Here is a 25,025-nt window from a genome sequence, read left to right as displayed (position 1 = left end):
CGTAATGAAAATTTTCTGTTTTACAGTAGTTTGCGTAGCTCTCACAGACTGAGGCTCCTTCTTTTTTAATCGCCTATTTGAGCGTTCGTTATTACTCGGACAGCTTCCATCTGCTCTGGTGAGTAGGGTTACCATCTATCCAATGCAAAATGTAGTGATACTTCATGCAACAAATAAAGGTAGAAATGTACGATCGTTTTTTCGTAATACTTATAAGATAATATAAGTCTTGCTAGTGAAGAGAAAATGATATCTACTTGATAAAAGGATGGTGTAAAATTATTTCTTATTTTGAAGATTGTATAATAAAGTGGGAAAAAGTCCATTAATAATAATAATAATAATAATAATAATAATAATAATAATAATAATAATAATAATAATAATGTACAGGTATTATAAAGGTTTGTGGTAGCCCAAGCCATCAAACCAGTATACGCCATTGCTTTAAGGGTACCTCTTAGTATAAGTATATTTTTGGCCCACACCAACTCCCCGCCTTCCACCTTGAAGTGCTTCAATTTCCACACTGTACAAAACGCTGTTCAGTGAGCGGGATTCTGGTGATGTGTATATGTTATAGACCAGGAGTGGACAAACTTTGTACGTTTTAGGGCCATTTTTCATTTTAGAAGTCACTGGCGGTCTACTTTCCTGTTCACTAGTCCGCTAGAAAAAAGGAAATAAAATCTTTAAGTTTTACGTCCCACGGCCAGCTAGGTTAAACCAAACAGTGATGATGAGAAATGAAGGAAAGTGGGTGGAGTGTTGGTGGAATGAAGTTAGTGGGAGCAAACAGGAGAACCCCAAGAAAACCCACGCACACGGTGTTTGTCCACCACAAAGTTCACGTGACGTAAGCTGGGACCGAACCAAGAACCCCATGCACCAGAGGTGAACGCTCTACCACTGAGCCACCACGGCCCCACTAGTCCGCTAGACAGAAGTATGAAACAACAACAGCATCACAAGACCATCGCGGGCTACCTCTCACGACTTGCCAATCTACTAATGAACCGCGGTCGACACGCTGGCCATCTCCATTCTAGACAATTTGTAGATTGTGAAATTTTGGCCGTTGTTCAGAGTTCTCAATCTCTAGGAAACTTAACAGAAAAACAAGAGTAAATAACGACACCTTTTCCACTTGCAAATTATTCTTACTTTTAATATTGGGACTTGGAATCACAAAAGTTAAAACTGTACTCAGCTTTAAAAACAATTTAAACACCTTCTTAAACCTGAAGACGAATAGATGCGAATGACCGCGTGAAATTTGCTCATAGTGTAACTTAGATTTAATACAAGTGAAACAAAATTCCAATGCCAACATAACTTCTAGCCATTGATACACAGATTCGAGTTCGACCTTCAAAGATACATATTTTCCTGGTTATATTTTAATACTTTGATGCTCATACGTTGCATATTGGTATAGGCCTCAGAGATTTATTAGTAGTCTAACGAATTTCCTCTAGCGTCACCCTTTGAAATCATCAATGCTTATCAACATTGTTTTTCTATAACACAGTTCCGTACATTTTATTCAAAAGAATGTCGCCTAAAGTGTCGGGCAAGGACGAATATTCTGGACCCCTCCGACACTCAAATCTGATTTTACGTGCATGAAAATAAACGTGATCAAACCATTTGGATAATGAAATATAAAATATTTTCCGTAGAGGTGACATCGGCATTTTGTTTCAAGTGGATTGCTTTACAAGTTCTACAGTTTAACAAACCGAAGATTGCCGTCACAAACGCAAACTCCGTAATTATATCGTGTTTTGGGCTAAGGCAATCCAACCAGTATTGTTATAATTAAGAGCCTGCTTTACTAAAAATAATAGAAAATTCACAATTTTTCTTTTGCTTGTTTTTCATAAGTAAAATGAGATAATGAAATGCAACTTACCACAGTCATAGATAATGTTATTCTACAACAGAAAATATGAACCTGATGAATGTTGAGTGTTGTCATCCATAGAAATCACAGCGTTGCCAGAACAACAATGCCCCTAAAATCTAAGTTAAGGCAGCGAGTAGAGGCATGAACTTAAATGCATTTGTTTACGTATCATATTGTTTTGGTCTCCTGTGAACTACTGGTACTTTTTAAATAATAATTGTATTTAGTTTATAATAAACAAAATCGTTTTAACATACAGTTATTAAAACTAAACGATAATGTTATTTAAAAAGTAGTTCACAGGATACCAAAACAACATAATACGTAACCAAATGCAGAGATCGTTCCTCAAGTCGCTGTCTTAACTTAGATTTTAGGGACGTTATTTTTCTGGCAACACTGTAATTTCTATGGATTGCAACACTGAAAATTCTTCAGGTTCATATTTTCTGTTGTAGAACAGGGGTGCCCACAAGGGGGGCTATGACGCAAACTACGTCATTGAAATATTTGGGGGGGTTAAAATCTATATAAATATGTTTGATGAGGGGGGGTAAAATTAATCGAAAAGAAGATTTTTTCATGGAAGAACACCTACGGATAGACAATTGGGGGGGTGCGTCATAGACATAAGGGGGGGTGGGCACCACTGTGTAGAATAATATTATCTATGATTGTAGTAAGTTGTACTTCATTATCTCCTTTCACTTATGAATAAACAAGCAAAAGAAAAATGCTAAATTTTGTGTTATTTTTAAGGCTCTTAAGACACAGATTTCTATGACACGACACATTTTTATCCTGGCATCTTTTCATGTCTAGTTAAACAAAAACACACTTCTGACTGTTGTAAACAGGAAAATATTGCTTTTATTGGTCGTATAAATGTACATTATACATTAGCTTTAAGTCATATTGGGCCCGCCCCGAACTGGCACAAACGGATATTTTTGACCATATTTTGACCATATAGTGGACCATATTGACCATATTTCACTTATTGATCAGAAATATATTTGTTAGTATCGGCAAAAGGTTATTTGATGTCTGGCCTTGTGTATCAGGAATTGAAGAAACATTTTACAGTATGAGAATGTCAAAGCAGTTAAACGTGTGTAGCATCAATCAGTTTTCAAAGAGAAATTGCCATCTTAGCCTTTGTCTTGTGATCAGTTTCTTTGTTGCATATTGGTGGAAAATATTTCAATTCACATCACAGAGGCTTTAAATATACGGGAGATATGAAAGGAATACTATGAAAATAATAGTAATTAGCATTGAGCACGACTTGAATTATATGGCCCGGAAGAATTTTCTTCCGGGCCACCTTCTGAAATCATCACAACTGCTACGACTAGACCTGTCTTTTTCTTTTCCTTTACACTGATAGTACGGATATTTTTCAATATGAAGAACATCTTGCATTCCTTGGAGGGAGATTCGTCAGAGAACATGGAGTGTACCGACAATATTTCAAAATTCTGAAATAAAGTATAAAATTGCATGGCTTTTAGCAATACCATCATTTCAGTATTTGCTTAGAAGTAGGGATGCGCACGAGTGAAGTCGAGACAGTATTTTCCTGAGAAAATTCGAGTCGAGACACAGCTCTTCCAATAGAAAAATATACGTTTTTCGAGTCGAGACATCACTTTTACAGCACATTTTCGAGACGAGACAGCCTCAAATCTTGTCTCGTGCTCATCCCTACTTAGAAGATCGAGGAAGGGAAATATAATAATTCAAGAGCGGGCATTTGCCCCCACTCCTGAAGCACGAAAGACGCCTTTGCTTTTAGATTTATTTTGATCATATTTTGCCATTTTTATTCCATAAATCCCTGCATACTTTCAGAATTTTTAGTCATAAAAATCCGAGCACTAGTTAAAATAACGAAAAGTCTTTGAGGGTATTATAAATAAACTTTCATTAGAGTTTAAACACCGTGTGAAAATTGTTTTCTTACTTTGCTCAAAACGTCTTTCCGTCAGAAAATCTAATGAGATTTTCGAGTCAACGATTAACGCAGAAATGTAAATTGATAGATTTTATATTTGTAATTAGCCATTTGTAGTTCAAAATCATTCTTCACTAAAAATAACAGTATATTAAAACCGAGAAGAAGAGATCCCAAGGGCAATATTGTCAAAATAACAAATGGAATCCTTAAAATAATGAAAGATCTCACTTAGATTTGGCTTTTCTGTATCCATTCAAAGGTTTTACTCAGGTATCGTTTTCGTGACTATTATTATTATTATTATTATTATTATTATTATTATTATTATTATTATTATTATTATTATTATTATTATTATTATTATTATTATTAGCTGAACCTGTACTCTCTACATAGCCCATCATTCACATATGAGCATGAATCTCCTTGTCACTCCTCACAACATCTGTACATGTCCCTCTACAGACACAAGTAAAATACGTCGTGATAAAAATCGGCAAGGGGTACAGTTTGCATGATTTAAACCTACTTACGGTTGGAGTTTCTAATTCATGTATGATCAGTGTTTTCTTTCTCCTTGCATGCCGTATGTAATAACCAAATATCGATACATTACATACACAATTAATTATATTGTCAGTGATATATGGTGTTCATTGGTCAAAACACTCCAAACAATAAAGATTCATTTAAGGCTAGAGAAATGGTTATCCTTCATTTTTCATTATCATTTGGCCATGAAACAAACGCCTGAGGCATATGCAACTCCTGTACACAACTATGTAGTGTTGGAATCACGTATAATCGTAGAATATGATGCTTTTTTAAAATGTCAACACTTTCAGTGTACTCCTAAAAGAATGTAATAGAGACATAACGATCATGTTTTTTAAATATTCAATTAGAACTAAATAATTTACACAAAATTTGGAATCGACCAGAGAAAACGGTACGTTTCTAGCATTTGTGGTTTTCAAGATCTCATTGTCGAAAGGATTGGAGGCAAACATATAAACCTCGCATTTTAATATACAGAACTAGCTGAACCTGCGCTCTCTACACAGCACAATATTCACATATAGGCATAAATCTTCTTGTTATTCCTTACATCAGTACATGTCCCTTTACAGACACAAGTGAAAGACGTCTTGATAAAAATTGGCAAGAAATACCATGAAGGGGAGAGTTTTTTCGATTACTTTTTCAATATCTCGCACCGTTTGCAAGATTTGAGCCTACTTCCGGTTAGAGTTTTTAATTCATGTATAATCAGTGTTTTCTTTCTTCTTGCATGCAGTATGTAATAAGCTAATACATTACACACACATAATTAATTATAATGTCAGTGGTATATGGTGTTCATTGGGCAAAACACTCCAAACAATAAAGATTCAACTTAGAGTGGTGAAATGGTTATCCTTCGTTTTTCATTACTTGGCCATGAAACAAACGCCCGAGAGGTATGCAACCCCATATACAATTATGTGATGCTGGAATGTATAATTCGTAGGATATGATGTTTTTTTTTCTAATTTCAGCACTTCCAGTGTATCCGTAAAAATATAATAAAGGAATAATGGGAATGTTATTTTTTAATATTCGATTAGAACTGGACAATCTACATAAAATTTGCAATCGATCAGTGAAAACATCTTTCTAGAGCCTGGAGTTTCGGAGATCTCATTGTAGAAAGGATTGGCCACAAACATATAAACGCCCACAAACGTATAATTTAAAAGAACTCGGACGATGGTAGCACAATTCATTTGCATTGATTTGGAAAAGACTTATTAAAATACAAAGGCTTTGAACAATATTTTTTAAAAAATAAACTTTACATGAAAAAGGTCTACTCAAATAATTTATTTAAATTACACATAGTTTAAAATATTTGTTCCTGTTAAACATAAAATCACAAATAACCGTAAATCAAAGGTTTGAAATCATAGGTTATAGGTTGGAGCTCAGGCGCTTTTGTTGCTATTGTAGCATTTTAATAGATAGATTTATTATTATTATTATTATTATTATTATTATTATTATTATTATTATTATTATTATTATTATTATTATTATTATTATTATTATTATTATTATTATAGTTTTTATTGTAATGCTTAATGTCATGGCAAAGTTTTGTATTCACCCATGTTTAGCATGATGATTATTTTATATCCATTAATGGTTAAAAATAATAGAATCTCGAAACCGGTTCAGTGATTCCTGTTTCCAAAAAGTTTCGTTCAAAGGATTAGTCACCGTTTGGTCGCAAACTGGATTATTTATCACAGCTGACAAATCTTATTTGCTTGTCAATCAGAGCAGATAGCTAAAAGACCGAAAATTAAAATGGTAGTAAAGTGGACTGACTACAATTTGAAACATATCTTTCAAGCGATATTTACCTCCTGCTATTTCATTGCGCATAAAAGGTGGCGAATTCCAATGATAATCTGAAATGTTTACAAAAAAGAAACAAGCTTGTGGAGTAGTTAGTGCTAACAGCGAGTAAAAATATTTTTTAAAAAAAAATCAATTAATCGGAACATATGGTAAAAATATTTATAATTTCATAAATACATTGTAATATTGCAGAAATGAAGCATGTGAAAAATGATGTAAGTTATTTCTAAGTTGTAACATATACAAGTAAATATAACTAGACAAACCACCTCTTTTAGCCTAGCTGGCATAAATGTGGGACATAAAACTTAAATAAAAAAAAATGTATTAAAATGTTGAAAGTGTAAGCCTTATTAAAAGACAAAAATAATAATGATAATAATAATAATAATAATAATAATAATAATAATAATAATAATAATAATAATAATAATAATAATAATAATAATAATAATAATAATAACGATTATGGTGCAGAGATATTTTCATTATTAAAAATATCAACCTAATATAAGTTAGTTTCTGATTTGATAGTAAATAATGTCTCTAATTGTAAATTAACTGATATTCTATATTTTCTAGTATTTCGTGTGAGATATTTCGTTTATTGCACTTCCTTTAGGATGATTTTACATCACACTACAGCCTTTAAGTATGCATATTTGATTGTGTCTTATTTCACTTTTTTTTTTTTTTTTTTAAATCTTACTTCGTTGTCTGTTATTTTCAGCAGTTTATTTCACCATTAAATCTGTTAGACATCTAACTATAGCGGCATATATAGTTTCCATATATAGTGTTACGTATGAAACATAGAGCATTAGCCAGTTCTTCTCTATTTCTGAAATTTCACCTCGAACTACAGTTCATTTCTCTGCGGAAAACACATTTATGTAATTTGCCACATGGGCGTATGCAGCGGATGTGTCTAATTTTAGGAGTGATTTTGCAAATTTTATTATAATTTATCCTCATATTTAATTTGAACTCTCTAGAAATAAATTCTTGCATATTGTTTGGGTGGCCAGTGTTCACTATGGTGAAAAGAACAGAAGTAAAATAATGGATTTGAGATACACTAAAATCGTGATTTCCATATCTAGATATCTGTACTTTATGATCACATTTTAAATAACTTTCAATGTGTAGGATAAGCAAAAGAAGACAATACATACTTAACGTATTTCTCTTACAGAAAGAAACGTACACATCGTCGCCGGTACTATGAACACTCGACTATCTTCTGAATGGAAACTAATTGAATATCACACTTGAAATTGTAAATTGTGAAAAGAAATCGAAGGAAGGTTTTACATACCTACTGTTAGTAGGGCATTGGACCTCAGACTTCTTTCGAAATCTCACACAAAACAAACTACCATATGACTTGTTTGGGGGACAGAGAATCCCCTGAATAATACATGTCTGCAGTCTATTGATCTACGCTGACAGAAAAGCCACGTGACCGATACTCAGCACCGCACAGCGGCGTCTATATAACACACACACTAACAGTAACGTAATATACGGGCAAGGAGAGCAACAAACACCGGTGAGAACATATGTTATCTCTTAGCAAGTGTGTGACAATCAATGTTTCCTTACATAACATCAACAGTAAATAGTTAAATACTCGTTAAGGAATTATACCTTTACAGTAGTGGTTCTTTTCCTTCATTCTTTCAGGAAATCCATATATATATATATATATATATATATATATATATATATATATATATATATATATTTTTTAAAGAATGAACTGAAAGTCTACTTAAGCCAAATAGCATGCGCTTGTCTTTGGTCGCGCGGTTCCTGGTTCGACTATGGTATGTAAATATAACAAGTAACATTGTCACGCGTACACCACATCACCACATGAAGGAGTTTGGTTTGCGTTGGATGCAACCAATCTGTTGTATAGGTGCAGTTAGGTTGCATAGTCCAAAGGATGGATATATATATATATATATATATATATATATATATATATATATATATATATATATATATATATATATATAGAGAGAGAGAGAGAGAGAGAGAGAGAGAGAGAGAGAGACCCTCAGAGACCCTCTAAGGTTGGACAAGTATGGTTCCCAGGAAATGTGTGCAAATTAGAGGAATGTCCAAAATAGAGAGATAAGGAATTACAGTAACAGAGAGAGACATGTAAGTTATACTATCGTATTTCGTATATATATATGTAAACATGACAGAGTATTCTAGAATACTTGATTTTATTCGAAGGACAGTTCGATTGTACAGTTCGAAGCTTAGAAATCGTTACAAAAATTATAAGTCCAAATTAATAACAAACTCTTGCAACGTTTGTTTATGCATTCAGAAACACGTCTCAATCGACTAGTTGCTTTTGATATTCAATCCAACTCACCCTCTCCTCCACCTCTCCTTGTCTAAAGCAGTGTGTGACGTAAACACACTTTGCATTCAGATGGAAAAAACAAGAACCCGGTTTACAAGGTTTATAGCTCTAAAACAGTCTCTTTCATTCGTTTGTTCTGAAATGCTTTTTTAGAGCCTGAATTTAAAAAGAAAATATCACAAAATGTTCCCATAGCTTCATAAACGCCTTTATTTGCATTAGTCCCCTTCAAAGACTGCAAGCTAAAAAGAAGCTCCTTGTGAAATCTATGGAAACTGTCAATCATGGCAGTAGGTGTGCTTCCCTAAGTCTTAGAACTCTAAAAACTACTGACAGAAGTAAATGTTATTTAATGATTAATTTTATTTTGTATCCCAGTAATCGCAAGCAAATGTCCCAAAGGTGTCATTTGGGCAGGACAGGAGAAAGCAATTTCTCCTCCCTTGAGTGCGATAAACACACATCGTTTGATCAAATGCATAGTAATACACTGATATAAAAAGTGAAACTATTATGTCGGTGGAGGATCTCCTCCTATAGAACGATAGCACATTTAGTTTCAAGAGTCGAATGTTTCACCCCATCCAAAAGAGTTCATAGCGGACGACATTGACAGAGAGAGATTCAAATATCGAGACAGAGGGATGAATTACATATTCAAGTTTAGATTTGGAGAAAAAATAATCGGAGAGCATTCGTATTATGACAAAATTTGTGATTTTGTAGAACAGAAGAAGGAAAGGTTCCGAACTGCGAGGATCACATTAGGCAGTTGTCGAATTAAGGTGGAGAACTCTTTTTAGAGTATCATATGATTGCGAAGGGAGAGAAAAATCTTAAGATCAAGAGAATTGTTTTTAAAAAAAATCTTCAGCTTCAGTGACGGGTTTTGAACCACGAATCTTTTAGCTATCAATCCATGACTTTATCCATTCAACCAGAGACATCTTTGCAGTAATTCATATAGCTTACTTATAGGATGCATAATGAACTTCTACTCGTTTAGGAACACGTTATAAGCCAGGAAAAGTTTGTTACTGCTGTGGCAATGAGTTATATTTGATAGAACCGACTGATAAAGTAGTGCCAAATACTCAGACATAAATCATCTTTTGCGAAGCTCTAGTGTAAAATGAAACTAATCGTCATAACATGTTAGACTTTGGAAACGTAAAAGTTTAAACAATAATAATAATAATAATAATAATAATAATAATAATAATAATAATAATAATAATAATAATAATAATAACAAACAATGGAAATAAGCATGAGTGTGTCACTTGGATGCGAAGTTCAATTTTGACCTTAATGTATAGTCGAAGCTAGTTTAAGCCAGAATTATTTTCAAATATGTGCTTTGTTATTACAGCAGCAACGGTATGACAGCAACTTAGAATGAATTTGCTAAAGTTTTAACCTTAGATAACTGTCATTGCTAGTAGTGTTCCGTATTTGTTTAGACCCTTACTCTTTTATAACTGTATCTCACTTTTCCTGTGACGAGAGCAACACCTAAGAGAGTATTCAGTGAAATAAACACCATTAAAATCCATATTCATAGCACAATGAAGTTGAGCATTTGGCAATATTCTGCGTGGAAAGCGAAAAAAGCCACCACATTGATATTGAAGAAGAGGAAAACGAATTCCTCTCCGAGAGTTCCTCAGTTGTTTTTCAGATGGTTGTTTTATGTATACTTAAGTTAGTTAAAATTCCTTCAAAGTTGTGGGGGCGAGACATTGAAACCATTCCTATTAAGGGGGGAAGTTGGCATGTAAAAGCAGTCAAATACGAACATTTTCGAGGTCGCAAAGATGAATAGTGACACTGTCGATGCTGCTTATGTCCAAGTTAAGCCTTGGTTTTCATGGAGGTCAGAATGCGAGGGTAACAGGCAAAACGAATCGAAAACATCCCATGTTTGTATCGAATTCATAGTTTCCGGGGACACTGACATAAATAGTAATATTCCGGATGTGATATATATCCTAGGTCGGCCCCAATGTCATGAGGGTCAGAGGGCATGACCAGTGAAAATTTCAGAACAGTTCCTTTGGGGTGAGTTTCAATACACTGAGAGTGAAAACTTTTAATGCACAAATTCTGGTATCACATAGGGAACTATCAAAGATATGACTTCAGGGGAAGTGTCGTTGCTTCGGGGAGGCATTACTGCCTGATCACTCCCTAAAATCGTAATTGCTTAGCAGGGGCGTAGGCAGGAATTTATTTCAGGGATTAAAAGCTTTTTGAGGGGTTCAAATTCAATATGAGGGCATACTGTACTACAATGCCTAACATCATTTCTAAAATTAGGTAAAATTTTAGAGAAAAGTAGTGATTTCGGGATAGCGTGGGACTCTGGGTCACCAAGGCCTACATCATGTGTATGTCCGAGCTGCTCTCAATTATCACAGTTTCTCTTCAAATGTATAAGAAATAAAATGTAAATACCTAGATAACATATATAATTATAACTAAGAAGCAGAAAATACTTAAAACAAAGTTGAAAGACAAAAACAGTCACACTCGAAAGGAAAAATATTTTAAAACCATTTTCCATTTATGCATAGCTAAAAAGAACCGAGCAGTGCTAATTTGGAGTACGCCTTTTCATCCCTTCCAAACCGAAAACTATGAATTCGAGATCAATATCTTTCGCACTCTATTATATGCGTCAACCCTTCCCCACTGAGCAATGGTTTCAGTGTCTTAACTCGCACCAGTTTGAAATTCTTCCAAGGGTCCATGTTACATCGTATGGCTCACTGTACGTTTTTTTCTGAGTCAAAAAGTCTAAATACAGGGTGTTTCAAAACATACCGAAAACTTTTAGGAGGTGATTCTTGACACCAAGATAAGGCGAAAAGTATAGACCAACCTGGGTGTACAAATGCTTTATTTCGGAGTTATAGGCTGCCGAAAACAAAAAAAAAAAAAAAAAAAAACTTTAAAGGTCCATAGTTCCAATACTGTGGGACCTACCGTAGTCGGGTCAAGACTTTATTTAAGAATTAGTATGTGCCCTATTCAAAAATCCATGTTTCAGAATCCTGCGATACTTCCGCAACAATTTTTAAAGAGGTAGTTGGTGAGCACTTCAAATTATATGCTCGTAGCCACTGCCTCTATAAAAATTGTTGCGTGAGTCCATGAGGATTCTGAAACATGTATTTTTGGATACCGCACATATTAGTTCCTAAGTGACGTCTTGACGCGACTACGGTAGGTCCCATAGTTTTGGAGCTATGGGCCATTTTTTCAAGTTTTCGGCAACCTATAACTCCGAAAGGAAGCATTTGTGCACCCAAGTTGGTCTATACTTTTCGTCTTATCTTGGTGTCAGGAATCACCTCCCAAACGTTGTCGGTGTTGTTTTGAAACACCCTGTACATATAAATATATTACAGTAACAATGGAATATTTTATTACCGCCCGACTGTCATCATTGTGCAAAAATTCATCATGATATGACGTAGGAAATGAGTTAAAGCAAGGTTGTAAGATTTAATAACAAAGTTGAAAAATTGCAAGCTAAATAAAAGCGTGTAAAACAAATCATATATTTGAAAATGATTCCGGCTTAAACTAGCTGCGACTATAGATTAAGGTCAAAATTGAACTTCTGGAATACATAGTATGAGTGTAGCTGAAAGAAAAATAAGAACGGTCGGGATTTAAACCTACGACCATCCACGTAGGAATCTCTTGCACTAGCCATTCTCCTAACAGACAATGAAGTAAACACGCTACTTTTTAAAGTTATAGATTCGTATCCAAATGACACATTCATGCGCATTTCCATTCCTTTTTTAAAAATCGTTTACGCTTAAAAAGTCTAACATGTTTACGACGATTTGTTTCATTTTACACTAGAGCTTCGCAAAAGGTGATTTATGTCTGAGTATTTGGCACTCCTTTATCGGACTGTTTTATCAAATATAACTGAATTAACGCAGTAGTAACAAACTTTTACTGCCTTGAAACGTGTTCCAGAACAAGGATAAGTTCTTTATTCACCCTGTAACTAAGCTGTAATAATCACTGCATAGAGGTCTCCGTGGCTGAATGTATAAAGTTATGGTTTGACAGCTAAGAAGTTCGTGGTTCGAAACCCGTCTCGTAAGCTAGAGATTTTTTTAAAAAATATCGTAATTCCCTTGATCTTAAGATTTTTCTGATAATCTAAAAAGAGATTCGCAATCATTTGATAATCTAAAAAGAGTTCTTCATCTTAATTCGACAACTGCCTAATGTGATCCTCGCAATTCGGAACCTTTCCTTCTCCTGTTCCACAAAATCACAATTTTCGTCATTAATAGGAATGCTGTCAGATCATTTGTTATCCAATTCTAAACTTGTATATGTAATTCACCCCTTTCTGTCTCCATATTTGAATCTATCTCTCTCTCTCAATGTCGTCCGCTATGAACTCATATGGCTTGGGATAAAACTTTCGACTCTTGAAACCAAATTTAATAGTTCTAGCAATGTGCTATCGCAACTCTATAGGTTTGTTATTAAAAGCACCATCATTTTAGATTTTGCCCGGGGGGGGGGGGAGAGTCTCCGTCGACATAAGAGTTTCACTTTTTATATCAGTGTATTACTATACATTTCATCAAACAAGCTCTAGCTGAAGAGAGGGGTGAATTTCATCCTCCTGTCCTGCCCATATGACGATGCTGGAACATTTGCTTGCAATTACTGGGATAATAATGAAATTAATCATTAAATAACATTCATTTCTGTCAATAGCTTTTAGAACTCTGCGCCAGCATTACTGACTTTGGGAAGCACAAAACCTACTGCTGTAATTGACAATTTCCACAGATTTCACAATTAACTTTTTCCTAGCTTGCAGTCTTTGAAGAAGGGAAAAAATTCAAATAAAGGTGTTTATGAAGTGATGGGAATATTTTGATACATTTTTTAAATTCAGGCTCTACAAAGGCATTTCAGAACAAACGACTGAAGGAGACTGTTTAGAGCTATAAACCTTGTAAACCTGGTTCCTGTTTTTTTTTTTTTCGTCCGAACGGAAAGGGTGTATTACGTCACACACCTTTAGACAAGGAGAGGTGGAGAAGAAGGCGAGCTGGATTGAATACCAAAAGCATCTAGTCGATCAAGACGTGTTTCTGAATGCATAAGCAAACGAGGACAAGGACTTATTAATTTGGACTTGGAATTTTTGCAATGATTTCTAAGCCACGAACTATGCGTATAAAATAGCATATACTATAGTTGTACTTACATGTATTGAAATGTATGGAAACAAGTTACCATGAAAGCGTCATGAAAAACTGACAATCCCTCCTTCTCTATACGCTTTCTTTACATTTAACGTCCGACAAGGCTAAGGAACGCGTGATGATAATTAATGAAATAGTAAAATGAAGAAAGTGAGGGAAAGCATAAGAAATGCGAGAAACGCACAAGTATGGTGTTTGTCCACTACAAAGTTCCCTCGGCGCGAACTGGGGAACTCCTTACTACGCAGTAATAAAGAAGTAGCAGTTTAATTTACACTTGATAGTCACACACATTTATACACTCAAACGGAATGCTAAAAACTTACACTCTATCCAGCTGAAATTAGTTTGCAATCTGTAGTAAGTTACAAAATGTCGAGATTAAGGAAAAGTCAATAAAGATAGTTTTTTTTTTTTTTTCTATTCTGAAATAGTTTTCACTGTTTCCAAGTTCCAATCCATCGTTGATCCATCAATCTCAAACTTTTGGCTTTTGTACATCTGTGACAATTCATGTTTTCTGAAAAGCCTATACAGCAGCTTGGCTCATCCAAAATACTATTTCATATTAAGGATCGCTGAACAAGTAGACGCGTAGCGAACAGAGAGATGAATGTTTACACAGTGCACTCATCTTTCTTGACAACGCGACAATCCATACGGCAGCGTGTGTGCAGAATCTTGTGCGATTAGGGTGGGAAGTGCACGAGCATCCATTATATTTGCCAGACTTATCACCTTTCGATTTCGACCTCACACCGAAACTAAAGAAGCCATTGCGTGGAATGCGCTTTCGAACATGTAAATACAATGCCACAATAGTACACCAGGAAATCAAAAAAGATTCGCCAATGGTGAGGCCACGAGTATTCGACGCCTTCCACATCGTTGGCAGTGTGTGATTATATTCTATAACCGATGCATTCTCCATGCATCATCATCTGAAGTGTCTGCCGCATAAAGGTCCAGAATTCCATGTACTCTTGTGACATCACATTTATTTTATTTTATCAGCTCTCTCAAGTGTCATTATTTCTGACTCCGGACTGAGTTCGCTACCTTAATTCACGATTTCTCCAATTGCCTCATGAAGATGAAAAAATTATATGAAATCTTCCAGTTTTACGTCCCACGATTATGATTTGGAAGTTAATGGAGACAGGGATGATAATGAAGGAAATACTGGAATGGAGAAAAGAAAATGGAAGGGAACGGGAAAACCTGAAAAAACTGACGCATATAATAGTTGTCCACCACAAAGTTCACTTTGCGCGAGCTGGGTTCGAACCAGGGAACCCAAGTACCACAAATGACCGCTGCACCATTGATCCAACGCATTCTTCATAATGCTTCAACACCATGTTAGTAATCCAATCGGGAGTAGAATCAGGGACCACGCGTGCGCTAACAATTCGACTAAACAGGAGCTCAATATTGTTTTTTTTAATGCCCTCTACTCGCTCCCACAGATGGTAAATTTTGATCCATATTCTGATGAGAAAGGGGCCCTCCTCCCTAAGGAGAATACAGTACTTGTAGAAATCTTATGTAGGATTATTTTTTTTATTTGTTTTTTCGTTTTTAACATGAAGAAAAGTCGTATGAAATATACATATACTTGTGAGCAGAATTCATTTTTGATATTAATATACTAACAAGTAACACTTCCGAAGTGTAACACTCCGATTTTGATCAAATTTGGCAGGTAGATACTACACATAAAATAATCGAATGCGTGTTTTTTATCTTCTAGGGAAAAACGGTTTTAGGGAGCAAAAGCCCCCACCCAAAATTTTGAAAGTTTACGCCCGAATGGCAAGAACAAGTGAACCGAAGTGAATGAAAATGTGCACAGATATTGCAGACGTAAAATGAGGGAATACGGGTTTCGTATTTTCCTGAAAGAAAAAAAGGTTGGGTGGGGCACGGACCCCTCCAAACCTTTGATCACGAAATATCAAAAGTGCTAGTAATAGTATGTCAGATGTGATTAAAGGACATGAAGAATTGCAACGAAACTTTGTGTATGAACAATAGGCAAAAATTAAACAAATGCGGTTTTTTTTTAAATTTTCGGGAGAAAACGGTTTAAGGGGCAAAAGCCCTCGTCCAAAATTTTGGAATTTGACCCCGAAAGGCAAGAAGAAGTGGATCGAAGCGAATGAAATGTGCACAAATATTGTAGAGCTAAGATGAGGGAATACGTGTTTTGTATTTTCCTGAAAAGAAAAGAAAAACTGTTGAGTGGACCGAAGAGTTGAGTGGCGGAAGAAGTGGACCGAAGCGAATGAAATTGTATGTAGATATTGGATATGTAAAATATGGCCTTTCGTGTTTCACAAGTGTTTCCATCCGAATTCTTCAAATTTGGCAGATCAACTTCAAGCACAAACAGTATAGCGCAAACAGTATAGCGTATTTTATAGTATTTCAGAAGGCACCTTTAACCCTTACAATGTTTTTCCGCATAAACAAAAACACGTGTCGATTTATTTCCAGTTTGCTGTTGATATGCCAAATTTGAAGAAAAACGGATAGGGACACTTGAGAAACCCGAAAGGCCTTGTTTTACATAGGGTCTATATACTATCTGATTTGCTTCGGTCCACTCCTTTCTGCGCTATTACAGTAATATTTACTTTTTTTTCGGATGGGACCTAGGCCTCAACATTGTTTTTCCGCACAAATTAAAACACGTTTTATTTATTGTTTTACAAATTGTCCCTACATGAAGTTTCGTTGCAAATCTCCATATTCTCTAGGAACTTCTGACGTATGCTTACGAATATTTGCATTTTTTATATTTCGTAATCAATGGTTTAGAAGGTCCGTGCCTCACTCAACCGCTTTCTTCCAGGAAAATACGAAACCCAATTATCTCAGTTTACGTCTACAGTATCTGTGCACAATGTCATTCAATTCGGTGGAGTTCTTCTTGTCTTTTGGGCCTCAAATTTCAAGATTTTGGGTGGCTGCTGCCCCCTAAGATCGTTTTTCCGCATAAAATAAAAAAAATATGTTTTTTTTTTGCATTGTCCCTACACGATGTGTCGTTCCAATTCTTCATGTACTTTAAGCACTTCTGACATACTGTTATTAGTACTTTTGATATTTCACGATCAAAGTGTTTGAAGGGGTCTGTGTCCCACCTAAACGGTTTTCTTTTTGTTTCAGGAAAATAAGAAACTCGTATTCCCTCATTTTATGTCTACAATATCTGTGCACAATTTCATTCACTTCGGTTCACTTTCTCTGGCCTTCCGGGCCTCAACTTTCAAAATTTTGGATGGGAACTTTTGCCCCCTAAAACCGTTTTTCCGAAGAAAATAAGAAAACCCGTATTCGTTTATTTTTTACGTATTTTTCATACATAAAGTTTCGTTGCAATTCTTCATGTCCTTTACACACATCTGACATACTGTTACTAGCACTTTTGATATTTCGTGATCAAAGTTTTGGAGGTATCCGTGCCCCACCCAACCGTTTTTTCAAGGAAAATACGCACCCGTATTCCCTCACTTTACATCTGCAATATCTGTGCACAATTTCATTCACTTCGGTTCTCTTCTTGTCTTTCGGGCGTCAACTTTCAAAATTTTGGGTGGGGGCTTTTGCCCCCTAAAACCGTTTTACCGCAGAAAATAAAAAACACGTATTCGTTTATTTCATGTGTAGTATCTACCTGCCAAATGTTATCAAAATCGGAGTGTTATACTTCTTAAGTGTTACTTGTAAGAGGGGCTATTGCTTGAATGCGTCAGCCCCTTGCCTACACTACTGGCCTACAGTGAGGATTTTTACACTTTACTTGCGGCACAAACCAGAGGCGGATCTAGAAGGTAAAGACTGGGGGGTGGGGGGACAACCAGAACCTAAACTATGATAGGTATATCATGAGTTTACTATAAACTTTCAAACCTCCAAATCATAAGTGTAGGACGTAAAATTGGAAGATTTCATTTTATTTCTTCTTCATGAGGCAATTGGAGAATTTGGTGAATTAATGTAGCGAACTCAGTCCGGAGTCCGAGGTAATGAGACAGAGCTGCTAAATATATTTAAATAATAATAATAATAATAATAATAATAATAATAATAATAATAATAATAATAATAATAATAATAATAATAATAATAATAAGGCCTATGTTTAGCAGAAGGGGTCCAGCTCTTTTCTCTAAAAAATGTTACAATTTTGGTAATCTCTGTTCACATTCGGTTAGTTTAGAGTACGTTAGGTTAGTTTAGGCTAGTTTAGGTTAGTTTAGTTTAGTTTAGGTTAGGTTAGTTTATGTTAAATTAGTGTAGGGGTCCCGCATAATTTTCCAAAAATGATAGAATTTCGCTTATTTCTATAATATTAGGTAAGTTTAGGTTAGTTAAGGTTAGTTTTGGTTAGATTATTTACGTTATGTTACATCTAAGTACTTGCATTATTCATTTCTCCTGTAAATTTTGTTTTTTACGTGCTTCTGGACCCCTTGTACTAAACATACTTCAATAATAATAATAAAAATAAAATTTTTGTCACAAAAAAACTGGGCCTAGATCGGCCACTAGCACAAACAACCCTTTTTGTTGTTTTATTAAATGCAATATGAGTTAACTTTTCTTTCTTTTCTAAGGGGGGCGCGGTGGCTCAGTGGTAGAGCGTTCACCTCTGGTGCTTGGGGTCCCGGGTTCGATCCCAGCCCCCGCCAAGTGAACTTTGTGGTGGACAAACACCGTGCTCGTGGGTTTTCTCGGGGTTCTCCCGTTTCCTCCCACGTTCTTCATTCCACCATTTCACTCATCTCTCATCATCACCGTCTCCTTTAGCCTAACCGACATAACCGTGGGACGTAAAACTCAAAGATTTCATTTCATTTTCTTTCTTTTCTACAAAGTTTTAACATTTTATATGTAGTTTCTATAATATCGGAATGCATTACTTTGAACGGCGACTTCTTTTCGTTTCAATTTTTTAAACTTCAAATCACAACAATCACCTTAACAATATCATAGGCCTAACACAACAAACCAAGAACTGGACTATGTGTAGACTTTTAGTGCTATTACTGTATGTTCTGGCCAACTGGTAAAGTAATGAAGAAACAGAAGAAACAAAACAACAGCGACTCCACAATACATGTGTAGTGATTCGTCAATGTAAGTTTTAAGTGAAATCTTTAAGTTTTACGTCCCACGGTTATGCCGGTTAGGCTAAAGGAGGCGGTGATGATGAGTAATGAATGAAATGGTGGAATGAAGAAAGTGGAAGGAAACGGGAGAACCCCCGAGGAAACCCACGCACACGGTGTTTGTCCACCACAAAGTTCACTTGGCGGGGGCTGGGATCGAACCCGGGACCCCAAGCACCAGAGGTGAACGCTCTACCACTGAGCCACCGCGGCCCCGTAAGTTTTATGTAGCTATTCCAACATAATTCAAATGAATTATTGCTGATGTTTCATTTTCATTTCGTTAATTGTTTGTTGTCTGAATATACATTATTGTTGCGCGCAGCACTTTTATTGAACACAGGGCAACATTGCATTTGATCAGTGGGCATTATTAGTAAGAATTTTTCAAGGAATATAAAAACAAACCAAGGGCACATTTTATGTAACCCTCTTTCCAAGGTCACTTAGAAACGGCCTTTATGGATGTCGCTCGTTAAGGTCTAAAAAGAACTGAAACAAAACATGATATGATATATTACATAATTTATGTCGTATACCCACCTGCAATACTGGACAGCACGTGAAGGTTGTCTCCTTTGATTCTATATAATTTTATCCGTTCACGGACTTCCCTACAAAAGCTGTGTGAACAAACTCTCAGCCACTTCACAGAAACTGAGCGAAGTGAGTCACTGAATACAATATAAGTACCCATTGCCTCTTCCATTCATTCCCATTTGCCAACTCAATATTTTTCATGTGCAGACTAGTGAACACGGACGTGTTTGGAAGCTACAATTGTAGCGTTTTGAGCATTGTCACACTTATCAAGACCTTGAGATGTCACTGAAGAAATTTATTAGACAAGATTAGCAAACTGTGATGTTACCTTTCGCTTTCAGGGCATATTTAGTTCACACCTTATGCAACCATATTACAATTCAGCAGAAAATCTTCTTCGTGACTATATGGTTACGTATACGTCTTTGGCGTGGGGAAACCCTGGTTCGATTCCCGGCTGATCTCATGTGGTTCGGATCCCACATTAAGCTGTAAGTCCCGGCTTATAAGCCCTGATGATAAATATTAATTCTTTTGGATAGAATATGCATATGTGATTATTTAAATTGTACGTATTAGCAATGAACCGAGTAAGTTTTGGAAGAAAAAAACGACAGTGAGTATAATAAAATAAGTGACTGTTTAAAAAATAACTTTAAGCTTTACGTCTCCCGGTTATGACTGCTAGGCTAAAGGAGACGGTGATGATGAGAAATGAATGAAATGGTGGAATAAAGAAAGTGGGAGAAAACGGGAAAACCCCAAGAGAACCCATGCATACTGCGTTTGTCCACCACAAAGCTCACTTGGCGCGAGCTGGGATCGAACGAAGAATCTCATGCACCGGGTGGATGCTCTACCACTGAGCAATCGCAGTCCCGTGACTGTTTAAAAAGCAGGGAGATATTTGCGTACCGACTTCAATTAAAAAAGGCATGACTAGCGCCAAAAAGAAAGAACTGTCCGTACTAAATCATGCTGTCTGATAGCCTTGAGACTACGTATAAAAAGTACTACGATTGACGAACCAATTTCTCAGAAATACCATAGCATTATTTAAGTAGTTAGCTACGGGTGTAGATCAGGCCCGTGCTCGGATACTAACGAGGGCGGTGGACAGGTCTATCAAAAGGGCGCCCATACAAACGTGAATAAGTATTATATATACGGTCATTCGGAAACGGTTGGATAGATAGAAAAATCAGCGAACACACGTATCCCATTATTTTTAGGGGCACATGATTTGAGTGAAAAAGTGTTGCTCCAGGGTCTCCTGGAGGTCTCAAATGGGGTCCAACTCAAAATTTTCAAATGCCAGGGAGAATCAAGTAGTATATCGTTGGAAAGGTATTGTTAAAAGAAAGATGATATCAGTCCCGAGTCCCTACACGTATCGTGTGCAAAATGGCGGTCGGTCAAAATGTAAACACAGTCTCCATTGAAATGTCTATAGCCATCCATAGAAATCTACAACAGGAAACCAGATGTGAAACGAGACAAACACATTTCTCATCCTATCAAAAGTACAATATTTATCGTGGTAAAAAAAAAAAAAAAAAAAGGCGTGCCTTAGAGTCCCAAATGATGATCAATAGAAAGGTATGTGAAGTGGTGTGTCGTTCGAAATATCTGAATCAGGTACGTAAAATCCTCGTGTGTGTTTGTGTCGTTTCAGCACGTGTAGATGCAGAGGCCATTCTACACATTTTCCTTGTCCCACTATGATCAAATTCCGAGTACAACATTACATGGTGTAATATTGGATTGGACTTTAGCTTAATAAATGCTGAAATTGCGCACCATTCATCTCCTGACAATTATACAAACGATCTTCAAATTCCTGACGTGCGTGCTGAAAAGTAAGTGGTGGTATCTTCCGACAGGCTGTAGTAATTCGGGTCCTTAATTCCAGTAATGAAGTTGGTTGCGTTCTGTAGACTAGTTTTCAGGTGTCCCCATAAGAAAAAGTCATTTAGAGACAGATCTGGGGATAGAGTCGGCCACTTAATTGCTCCTCGCCTACCAATCCATCTGTTTGGGAACCTATGATAAAGATACACGCACAGTGCGTTCATAATGTGCAGGGCAACCATCCTGTTGAAATATAATTCCTTCTGCATCAAATTCTGACTCGCCTTCTTCAGTCGTAGCAGTTTCAATAACCATTGTAATGAGAGGATTTACTAGATTTGCGAGCAGATCTAAATATCTTTCCCCGGTTAAAGTGCCACCAATGAACAGAGGCCCTATGGTATGGTTTCCTAAAATTCCTGCTCATACATTTACTTTTTGTGGTTCTTGAGTATGTCCTTTTCTGAAAATATGGGGATTTGCATCGCTCCAGTAACGCACATTTTGAGTGTTAACACGTCCATTAAGAAAGAATGTGCATTCGTCGCTGAAACAAATGTGTACAAACTGATTATTTGCAGCGATTCGTGCAGTCATTACTTCACAAAACTCAAGACGACGATCAAAGTCATCCTCACTGAGCTCGTGAGTAATATGCATTTTATATGGATGAAACGGATGTTTTCTCGGGATTTTGCCGATTGTGGGTTTGGGAATGCTCAAGGAGGCACTCATTTCACTCAAAGATTGCTGGGGTGTTACAATAGCGTTCCAAAGAACTTCCAGCATTGTACTCTCATTCATTTGAGGTTGACCAGAGCGTGGCCGATCTTTTACACTTTGTGTTCCGTGAAATTTATGTACTAAATCGAATATGTACTTGTGATCGATTGGTCGGTCAGGAAATGATTCATTGAACCTTCTATAGGTTGCTCTGCAGTTTCGACCACATTCCCCATAAAGGAAAATTATTTCCACTTTGTCTTCCGCTGAGCGTACGTACCATCGTTCCATCATACCAGTACCATCGTACTGGAGGCCAGTACTCGATCGGCCTCCAGTTTCTTTGGGAGTCTCTGTTGGGCCGCCACTGCACTATATCGGATTGTACACTATTGGAATTTACAACTAAAAATAGTGGATATTCTCTTTTACCCGACCGATTTTGATCCAACATTTTGTTCTTGAGTTATGGCTCTTTTTACATGATCCCGAAAAATTTTCAGGTTATCAAGCCAAGAAAGGAGGCATTTTTACACCCAGGTTGGTGCATACTTTTCGTTTTATCTCGGTGTCATGAATCACTTTCCGACGTTTGTTATATTAATTAAGTTACCCTGTATATATACCAATAAATCAATATAGCTATATTTTAGAAATACAATAGGCACTGATTATAAGAAAACTGTTCTAAAACACACAGGAACAACCAGATTTGTAAATAAAGAACTTTAAAAAAACTTGAATTGTTTAAACTGTGCTATATCGATTGCGCTTAGCTTCCGAAAGTCTTTTTGGCAATAAATGAGTAGTAGCACGAACAACTTCTATATTTTCTCATCAACTAGACCTACATATTAATTGCTTTGCTAGCTTTATACATTCTTTTGAAAAGTGCTTGTACCCTGTATCTGCCAATAGGAACTGTATGTATGTATGTATAACACAAAGCTGGTAGAGAAGAATTTAAAGAATATTTACAATGCGATATTTCGTAGGGTGCGTTAAGGGCACACTGTACCCTCCACGGGTTCTTTATCAACAGCCACTATATGAATTTACTATACACAGAGTGCGAAATCGCGGGGGGACGGGGGGAATTTCCCCCCACCAAAGATTTTATGCATGCATTTTCCCCTCACCAAAATCTGTAGGTGGGGAAGGACAGATGAAAAGCAAAAATGAAAAAAAAATCATGGTCACACCTTCTAAATAGTGCTAAAATAAACCAGTAGCATGACTATAACTTCCTTATAGGCTATAAAGGGCTTCTATAAGGGAAAATATTTCGTGCACTGCAGACAAGCGTCTGATACAGGGAGTAATGATAGGGAGTTTGATCAAATAAAGGGGCAGGTAATCCAGGATTTAGTAGATGAAGTGGAAAGAAGGTTTCGTTCAAAAGGTGTGCTAAAATGCTTTTCAGTGTTTGAAAATAAATATCATAATAGCATGAGTAGTTTATACGGTAACATAGACGTATATAATGCAGCTCAATTATTGGGATTGAATCCTGATACTGCAGTGTCAGAATGGAGAGAGTACAAGTCAAGTTCTAATTCGGTAAATGATTTCCCAGTTCTTAAAGCCCTAACGAGGAAAGTTAGCTCTGTGCCATTATCAACTAACTGCTCGTGTGAACGTGGATTCAGTGTTGCTCATAATATTAAAAGTTCCGAAAGAAACCGTATGTTGATGAGTACTTTGCAATCTTTATTGACAATTCAATTCAATGGACTTAGGGGCGGATCCAGGACGGACTTCTGGGGGAAGTTGTAATACTGCTACTTAGAGCTACTTTTAAGAGCACCAAATTCTGGGATGGGTTTTATTTATATATAAAATAAGAAAGTTTTCTCTTCTGGGGGGCGATCGCCCCCTGGATCCGCCCCTGAATGGGCATCTCCTAAAATTATGGGATGCTGTTAACATTATGGGACAAGTGGGTTTCGTCTGACCATCACATGTCTAATTCTCGTTACACACGGAAAGAAAGTGAAGAGGTGAAATCTAATCTTAAAATGTTTCTCTAAGGTACTATGTTATTGTAAACTATATATTAGGTCTATAAATCATTCACAATCATTCAATACTCTTATTATTGTGGCTATCCCCACTGGTCTAGTGGCTAGCACGCGCGTACCATCTTTGGTGTACGGGGTCCCGGGTTCGATTTCTGGTGAGAGCGCCTCACAAAAATTTGAACGATTACGGTGGTTCGTATTCTACCTTAAACTGTAAGTCCACATCTCATAGCCTCGCTGCTAAAAAGAAATGCTAAACTTAAATCACCAAATCAATCGTATTATTGTGCTTTCATTTTTTAAAGTGTAGCGTCCTACGAATATCCACCAAGGCTAAGGAAGGCGGTCATGATGAGATAGATGACAATGGTGGATTAAGAAAGTGGAACGAAACGGTAGGACTCTGAGAAAACCGCCATACACAGTGTTTATATACCACAAGCAGAATTTTCCGCGAGTTACGATCTCATGCACCTGAGGTGAACGCTTTACCACTGAGATAACGTGGCTTTTCGTTGTGCCTTCAAGTATTTGTGTTGAAATAATATCTGTTATTTATAATAATACATTCTTCCTAATAATACGATATAGATACATAGTATTATTTAGACTTACATAGGTGGCCGAATATCTGAGCGACCAAACTGAAACACTAAATACAGTGAAGAAACGTGAATTTCACAAATAATAATAAAAACTATACTCTGACTCTACAGTTCATGGGACTCTATGGCTGGTCAGGTGGAGCGCTTCAACTTCGTCCGCCTTATGCAGAGTCGTTTCGACGTATG

The 25,025-nt window shown here is 36.4% G+C and overlaps 1 protein-coding gene across 2 annotated transcripts in view; it reads right to left on the bottom strand.

The window, feature by feature from the left end:
- Nucleotides 1-19,781, bottom strand: part of LOC145690544 (1-acyl-sn-glycerol-3-phosphate acyltransferase alpha-like) — a 277,314-nt gene extending 257,533 nt beyond the window's left edge. The window contains exon 1 of one of the 2 annotated variants that reach the window (XM_081765526.1): nt 19,640-19,781. The gene's annotated coding sequence lies outside the window, so the exon portion shown is untranslated. Of the gene's footprint in view, nt 1-7,590; nt 7,739-19,639 lie in introns of those variants that run through there. The other variant, XM_081765523.1, reaches the window with a different exon arrangement.
- Between the last annotated feature and the right edge of the window lie 5,244 nt (nt 19,782-25,025).

Source organism: Thermobia domestica, chromosome 7, assembly GCF_964235325.1.
Source record: "Thermobia domestica chromosome 7, izTheDome1.hap1.1, whole genome shotgun sequence".
Taxonomy (NCBI): domain Eukaryota; kingdom Metazoa; phylum Arthropoda; class Insecta; order Zygentoma; family Lepismatidae; genus Thermobia; species Thermobia domestica.
Note: the sequence above shows the minus strand (reverse complement) of the source record. Positions and strands in the feature narration are given on the sequence as shown.